The sequence below is a fragment of the Tribolium madens genome, unplaced genomic scaffold, assembly GCF_015345945.1.
Source record: "Tribolium madens isolate multiple individuals breed KSU strain unplaced genomic scaffold, Tmad_KSU_1.1 Scaffold_19;HRSCAF=116;Tcas5.2_LG9, whole genome shotgun sequence".
NCBI classification, from domain to species: Eukaryota; Metazoa; Arthropoda; class Insecta; order Coleoptera; family Tenebrionidae; genus Tribolium; species Tribolium madens.
In genome coordinates, this window is record NW_025400983.1 from 8,896,528 (window position 1) to 8,904,914 (window position 8,387).

Here is an 8,387-nt window from a genome sequence, read left to right on the forward strand (position 1 = left end):
TACTTCAATAATAAACGTTATTTACTCTTAATGTTGTATTTACTTGATTTAAAACTCAATGGAAGTATTTATATTAAATCAATTATGTTTCTACTCAAGAAATGCAGGTTGAGCAAATAATTTTCTATTTTGGAGAATATATTTACTTGCGTATATCGAAGATTAAGAATTATTTAATTCGAGAGTATTTTACTCACTGTTAAACAATATTTCTCTGTGTGTACCTTTTAAAAATTAAACTCGAGTAATTTGACACCATTTTATTGTTGCAAAAAACTATATTCATATTGAAACTACGCTAAACTATAACATCCAATAAAATTAAAGTAAGTGGGTTGTTTTTTTGACCCAAAAAATGAAATTGTACAGCAACTGGTATTTTTCCAATCTCGGAAATACCAATTTTGTGATTACCGCTTGTCGGGTGTGTGGAATAGAGTTCCCGGTGAAAATCCCCGGCACGAAATTCAAACTATTTTTGCCTCCTATTTGTTGTAGCACGCCATGAATCGTTTTTATAGATTTATTGCTTAAAATAGCTGTTTTATATAACCCGACCCTTTGGGCCTGTTAATCTGTCTTTAATCGCCATTTTGCACAATGTTTCTGCACTTTTGACAAGTGTAACGTAGTTCTGAGGTCAAGGTTTCGGCTGGCTGGTATTGATTTAGGGCGGCTCCCCAATGCCAAGGCCTCGCGGTCATGGGGAAGGTCGCCCGGGGCCTCTTGGGAGCCGCCAACGTTGACAAGTAAACACCTTAATTAATCCAAAGCGACTCATTCGCGAAGGTTAGCGGAGTATTTTGGTCAATCTGCGCACCCTCGAGAAAAGTCGTATCCTGGTGCAGAAGAAAAATGCTGGGATTTGCATACGGACGACAATTAGAATGAAGGTTTTCCAACGATCTTGAACGCTGCCACTTTTTATGATCGCGAATTCCTATGTATTGAGTGAAAATCTATATTATGCACGACTGAACGACTCGCACCGTTATATAAATAAATAACTGGCTTTAGTTCAAGGTTGGAGTTAAGTTCAAGAGCAGAAAAGCCATCGTGACATCAGGTTGAATTTAAGGGTGTAGGTAGCATTTGCAAATGTCAAGACCGAACGGTTTTTTCCTTTTCACTCCTCATAACGTTTAGATTCCTTAACACGATTTCCTGGTTATGGAAAGTGATTTCACCTTGCTTTTCAACCTTCCGTCACCTCCGACCTCCACTTTGTCTTGTTGCAAGCTTTCACTTTTTCATTTCCCGTACAAAAGGAGCTTTCAAACACAAAAATCATCAACAATAAACGCCAAATAATTACCACAATTAATAAAACAGGTACCCACATGAAAAAGGCATTGACTTTCACATGGTAGCCGTCACGACCTTGACTAGGTCACCATGAACCGTTAAAGTCGCACCAAATTTTTTTCAATCGACTTTACCGAGACGCACCCATAAGGAAATACCATTGAATAAGAGACATAAAAATCAAAAGCGACGTTTTGCGGCCTTCGCTTGATTGAAATGTCTCTATTATATTAGCTCGAATGGGGATGGGGCGAAAAGTTCAAGGCTTAAAACTCTAAAAATTACGTAATATTTATTTAACAAATAGTACCCTAGTGCTAATTAAAATTGGAAACTGTGCCAAGACCCAACAATTAACACAAAAATTTGGAAATAGAGTTTTTGGGTCAAAAAAATTCGGGTGTGTGACTCACTCAAGGCCTGTTTGACTATTTTACGATAACCTAATTATTCAATCTGACAATACAAACATTTGATAAATCTGCCTTCCCCGAGCATTGAACGTTAGGTCATGCTGAAGGCTTTTAATTTTTTCACTCTTCTCATTTTCTATTACGGTAATCGACGTATGGACAATAATACGGAACTCCGCTTTTAAAATAAAAGTCATAGGAAAATGTCAAGGATAACCTCGATCGGTGTTATTTTATAATATCTAAGGATCTAGGTCGGATTCCAGGTCTAGTCCGATTTAGGGTGTAATAAAAAGGGCGGCGAGTCGCTCATACCTTGTAATAAAAAATTTACAGCTCGACCCAAATTTAAAATCTATTGTATTTTTTCCAGTGATTGTTATGTTACTGAAAGAGAAAGTAAGAGAAGAACTCGTCGACACACATACCTACTTTTCGACAGAGATCGGTAAAAGTGAAAGCTATTATTGTTTTACTTTCTCATGGGACAGAGGGAAATAATGTGTTAATAAAAAATTGGTTCAATTTTGTAGAAACTCGCGTGGGAGATTTGAACTTTACCATCTCTCTACTTTCTAATTCGACGGAGTAACGATGTAGTATTTGCATCCCTTTCGTTGTTGTCCGAGAACCGAATTTGAATCATTACAAAGTAGCGTAATAATAATGCGTCGTCTCTCTCAGCGATTCATGACCTTGCTCAAACTAACGGAACTCAAACCACCAGTCAAGGCTCGTCTAATCTATGTTGTTTTAATCGTTATCGTGTTTTCGGATTACTATTTGCTTGAAGCGTCAAGTGTTACATTAGTTTATCAAAATGTAAACTCAGTTTGGCAAAAGTTTCTTTAAAAAAACTCTATTCAAATAAGAAGAAATTAGCATAATTGCCTCGCGATTGGTTAATTTCAAATTCATGATGCGCAAAAGTCGAGAAAATGCAGTGTTTATAGGATTTAGATTAGTTTTCCGCCACATTATGAGTCAAAGGTTGCTCTTGGAAAGTCCTTGAACAAATTATTATTCCTAATCATTCAACATGTTGCAAATATGTGCTTGTTGATAAGCAAAGGTTATTAATAGTACAATAACCTTGAATGTGCACTTGAGCCTCTTATCAGTACGGGGAATTTTGCGACACAATACTCGATTCGACGTAATTATTTTTCCGGTGGAATTCTCCGAAAACTCTGTTTTTCTCCGACTCCTAGAACAACCCTCGAAAAAAAAATCAATAATTCCGCAAAGGACAAGTTGCAATTTCATTCGATTTCCCGGAATTCTACGTGGGTTGAAGTCCTTAAAAGCTTTCGGAATAAATTTGCCAACGTCCCTCTGTTCCTTCCACCCCCTCAATTTTCCGCAATATTCCAGGAAAGCTCGTGCCCGGTCAAGGCCAGTCGAGACCACCACCGTCAATAACGAAAGGGGAATCCTCTCAGGAACCGGAGGAAATGTCAAGAAATGTTAATCTTGATTTTGGAGAGTTTTTTCAAGGAAATTAGATTTAGTTCTAGTTGGGCGCGGATTTTCCACCCCCATTCATAATCGGCCTTGGTTCATTGTAAAGCAGGGGGTGAGTAGAGCAGGTCAAGGTTTGCTATGTCCCCTCCAACGCGGGGTAGATGAAGGTCGGTCGCGAAGGGGTGGAAAGCTCGCGCAAGCTTCCTAATTTCCCCCCACTTAGCGTGGGTTTTTTAACTGGGGAATTATTTATTACGCAAAATTGTAAAAATCGGTGTTATGTGGGAGGCAATGAAGTGTTACATCGTTTGCGTTGGATGGGATAAGGTCACGGAGCGTCGCATATTGCAGCTCATTTTTTTTTCAGGAAAAATCGCTGAAAATTTGTCCTGTTTTAATAGTGGAATTATGAGCGTCAATAATTCCAGCTTATCATGAGGACAGATTAGGTTATTGAAATTGATGGCCAATGTCACACCACGCGTATCGACTGTGCGGCCAAGGCCAAATTGTTGCGTCGGGACGACGTGCGTCACAATTACGTCACGCAGGGTGGAGACCGTTACTAGGACGACGTCCGCTGACGTTCTCCTAAACTTGAACTTCACCCTTTGGATTTAAGAAAATTTTGCAAAAATTTCTTGATAACAACATCATGAAGCGCAGAATGTTGTTTATGTTGCTGACTAATTGCGTCATTATTCTCTATTGTTTTCCACGATTTAGAAACGTTATCAATACAATATTAATGTCTGTCGATTTTAATTGGAATAATTTTAATTTTCCGGTGATAAAAATAACAAACTTATGGCGAGGCCAAGGTTGGATTAAATTGCTCGCACATGCATTACGCTTTGTTGCAATATCTGCTTATTAATAAAATCAAGCACATGAGGAAGTCTTTTGTGAAGGTATTAGCAACCTACATAAACGGTTTGTCTCTATTTTGCAACTCGTTAACCAACAACTTTTTAGTTTTGCAGCTCCAATCAAAAATAAGACTTGCTGCTCGAAAATGTTTTCGTCTGTTTGTTTGTTTTAAAATCGATTTTCGCGTTCATTTGTTAGTTTAATACAATTTTTATTATCAAACATTATAAAAATATAGCTAAACCCCGCACGTTACACTTGCTACAGATATTTTATTAACTAAAGGTGGGTAAAAAAACTCAAAATGAAATAAAATTAAAAAAAAAATACGATAATGTTGGGTATTTGTTTTTATTATTTTATTACAATAAATAAATTAAAATTTACGTTTTTTACAAGTTGCAAACTTTGATGAGGTAATTTCTCAATAATACCAAACATATAATTAGAATTATTTCTTACATGTAGCAACATATGTTTTTTAAGGTTTTTTTTTCTAGTTTTTGCATATTTTTGAACAATAATAAACAATCAACTGCAGGCGGAAAGTAAAAAAATATTGAACCAGGTCCGGACTGGGGTAATTTGGGTCTAAGGGAATCGGCAGAGACAGTCTTTATGTCTTACTTTGATATACCTACACAATAATTTATATAACAAAGAATTAAAAAAAAAATATGGAGTAAAACATTTTCGCCTTTGCTTTCTACATTTGAAAGACATAAAATTTCTTGTAAAATTAAATCCTAAATAAAAATTTCTTGCTTGACTTATTTAAATTTTAGAATGAATATCAAAAAAGTATGTTTTTGCATTTCGTCACGTTGTTAACAGGGCTTTACTCTTGCTTTGTGTAATTTTTATTTATATATATTTTAATTTGTATATTTTATTTTTATTTTTATAGGATTTTAAAAAGAAGTGAGCAAATTAACCAACGTTTAAATTATCATATCATATTTCAAACGAAAATGACGAATTTTAAAGAGCTGCTTGCTATACTCGTTAGAAAGGGACAATTTATTACTCGAAAAAAGAACGAAAGTAACAGATCAGTTCTGTTTGTAAGGTTTGCCGTCTTGTAGGCATTTATTTTTAAAACTGTTTTTCACTCATACAGGGTGGAAACTTTAACTGTAATAAAATTTACAACTTGGATATAGGCGATCTTTGTCAAAAATTGCAAAACAGGTCAATTATTTTTTTTCTTTGCCTATCATTTGTGGCATATAGTTTTTGTTTATCTGCTGCCTGAAATGCACAACCACTTTTAATTTTTTTGCAAGAAATACTATGCACTATTTGTTTCTTAACTACTTTCGAAGCCTACGTGATAAAAAAAGGACCTAAAGCTGAATGAATGTATTAGGCATGAAATTAGTCAAATCCCACCCGAGATGTCGCAAAACGTAAGGAATGCATGTTATAATATAGTGCATGTTATAATATCGTTTTGCAGTTTGCTAAAAAAGGAACGGTGTCCATTTTGAACAGTTGTTGCATTAAAAAATAATGTTCAACTTAACAATTGCGGTTTTAATTTTTTTATCACGTAGATTTTGAAAATAGTCAGGAAACAAATTGTAATTCTTGCGAAAAGTGGCCTGTCAAACGAGCTGGCACTTGAAATTTGAAAAAAAAAGTTTCAGAATTTTTATAACAAAAATCGTCTATATCCAAGTTATGTCTTTTATTCCAGTTAAAGGTTTCACCCTATATATAAATAACGTTTTTCAAATGAGTTTTTAAATTTAAAAACAGTGCTTAATAGAAATACAAATTTGTAAAATTCGGATATGCCCTCTTGTGGCCCTCGTTTTTAAAATTCAGAAACTTTTTTGATCATGTTTCGAATTTTACTTATTGCATGAAGAAAAAAATATTTCTTTTTAAATAAAGAAAGTAAGTACGATTTTTCTAAGCGCGCTGAAAATATAAATTACCTATGTAGGGTATTGATTTATTTATTATGAGTAAGGGGAATAAAGTCGGATTTTTTCCATTTACCTCCTCATTTAGTTAATGAAGGGTTGATGAGTTGATGACGTAAATCGGGTAGGGCGAAACCTTTTTGGTAAGTTTGGTCTAGCTAACAAAACAGTGGTATTATTTACAAAAGTCACCGTAAAATGGCCGTGTACTTGAGTTAAAAATGTCCGAGGTCATTTTCTAATTGCTTGACGACTGAATGCGTTAGAAATAACGTTTCACCTACGTGAAAATTCTCACCGATGGAAATTTCTTGAAAAATCCGAATGACTGAACCGAAATCGTAGCAGTGATCCATTATCGATTCAAGATTAAAGCTCCACCGACTCCAGAATTGCAAATTACCTGCGATGAAATTCCATTAAGCATTCGTCGAATTAGCTCTGAATATTCATAAGGGGGTTATTTGACGATGCGATGTGATTCCTTGACCCGTGTAAAATGCGCTATTTTTTTCTTTTCCCTCCGTCTGCCCATTATCGAGCGACTACGAAGGTCAGAGCGTTCGGATTCGAAGGTGCGTGCGGTTATTGGCCCGCCATGAGCTTCTTCTTGTCGTGGATGAGCGGCCTTGGACGTGCTCAAGGGCGTTATCCTGCTCTTCCTTTGTTACCATACCCTAGCAATTTCTTTTTTAATTCGAACGAATTAATGAATCACTTGTTTAACTATAACCAAGGATGAAACTATGTATTCATTAATAAGGAAACTATTAATTTAGCTCGCGGTCAAAGACCAAGGTTTTGCAAAACGTTTAAGGGTGACGCTCATTAAACCACTCATCTCGCCGACTGCAATGCATTATTCATACAGGTGCTATTTTGGACATTTGACTTGTGACCGACCTACTAAAAAACGAGAAGACAGATGTTCGCACGCATTTTTCGGTTTCTTCGGCCCTTACACCTGCCACAGGTGCTGGGGTCCAGATCGATTTCTCTCGCGTCTCAAGGTATTTGCAACAAACAAAAACAATTGCTTTTTATTCGTTTATGACCCACAATTGGGGTGAGTGCACCTGTCCAATTCGGTTAGACAAAGCGGAGCTACGCTTCACTTATTAGGGGAGTGTCAAAGTTTTCCGTTGGGAAACGACCACATGCTCCCGATTTCCATGTAAGCGCTTTAAAATGGGTCAAGCACAAAAAGAGCTCTATTAACTAGCCTCGGTTTAATAAAAGGCGAGGTTATATCAAATGATTTGCCCACAATTAGCAGATGTATAAAGGCACCGAGGGGCGAATTAACGTCATCCGTTGAGTCATTCGTAGGGCCGTTTATCGGCGATAACTTCAAAAGTGTATTCCCGGATTGTTTATATTGGCCAAGATGCGAAAACACTGGAATAATTTTCGTTTTAATTGAGTTTTTCGGGTGAATTTAGTCCGATCCAACTTTTTAATCCGTCTGTAATAAGGCTGTTTTGAATATTTGTCACTCTTTCGTGCGTAGGTGAACAATTTTATTTACTGAATCCCAGAATACATTTCTTTTTTACAACGGACGGTGAACGACCTCAGCTCCCAATTTTACGTGAACGTTTTAAAAAAAAATAGCGTCCTTGACGTTCGAACGCCTTTTATTGTATTTCATCCAGAGAAATGACGTATCGGATATATCTAAAGTGAACAAATATTTATCTTTAGTAATTGTTAGCTAACCTTCAAAAGAGCTATAAATACGATTATTATAATCGAAAGCTGCTCTTATTTATTATCTCTGAAATCACAAAACTTATACAGGTCGATGATTAAAGGAGGATGAATATATTCTTTTTTTGACCTCGAAATAGATTAACGACAAAATTTCGATCTGGAGGTTTGAAAAAAATTATATTTCATTCAAGGTCCAGAAACGATTTATGTAAATATTTAAAGATATTCTGTTTATTACAAAGAGGACTTTCCTAATGCTAATGCGTTATAAAACAAACGGCAAAAAACTCCATTTTTCGAAACGGTGCCAAATGAACTTGATCTTCAAGCAGAGTCCAAACTTTTTTGGCACCCTTACTGTAATTTTTTGAATTTTTCGCCGAAAAGATGCTAATCTGGCTATAAATCACTCAGTTTCAATACGTATTGCTAAATTTTATAGGCACATTTCAGGTTTATTCCATAAATTTCAGAGAGCGCTTTAAATAGTTTTTAGAACTAAAAATATTCAATTAAATCATCAGTTTTCTAGATTTATCTTTGCTTCAAAAGTTAATTGCAATTATTTTACCCGGTAAGATAACCTTACTTACTCTGCGAACTGAATTTGAAAATGACAGCGATTTTTTCGGCGGATTTCACCTTCACTGTTCATAGCAAAATATAAAACAAATTTTACTTTATAATTATT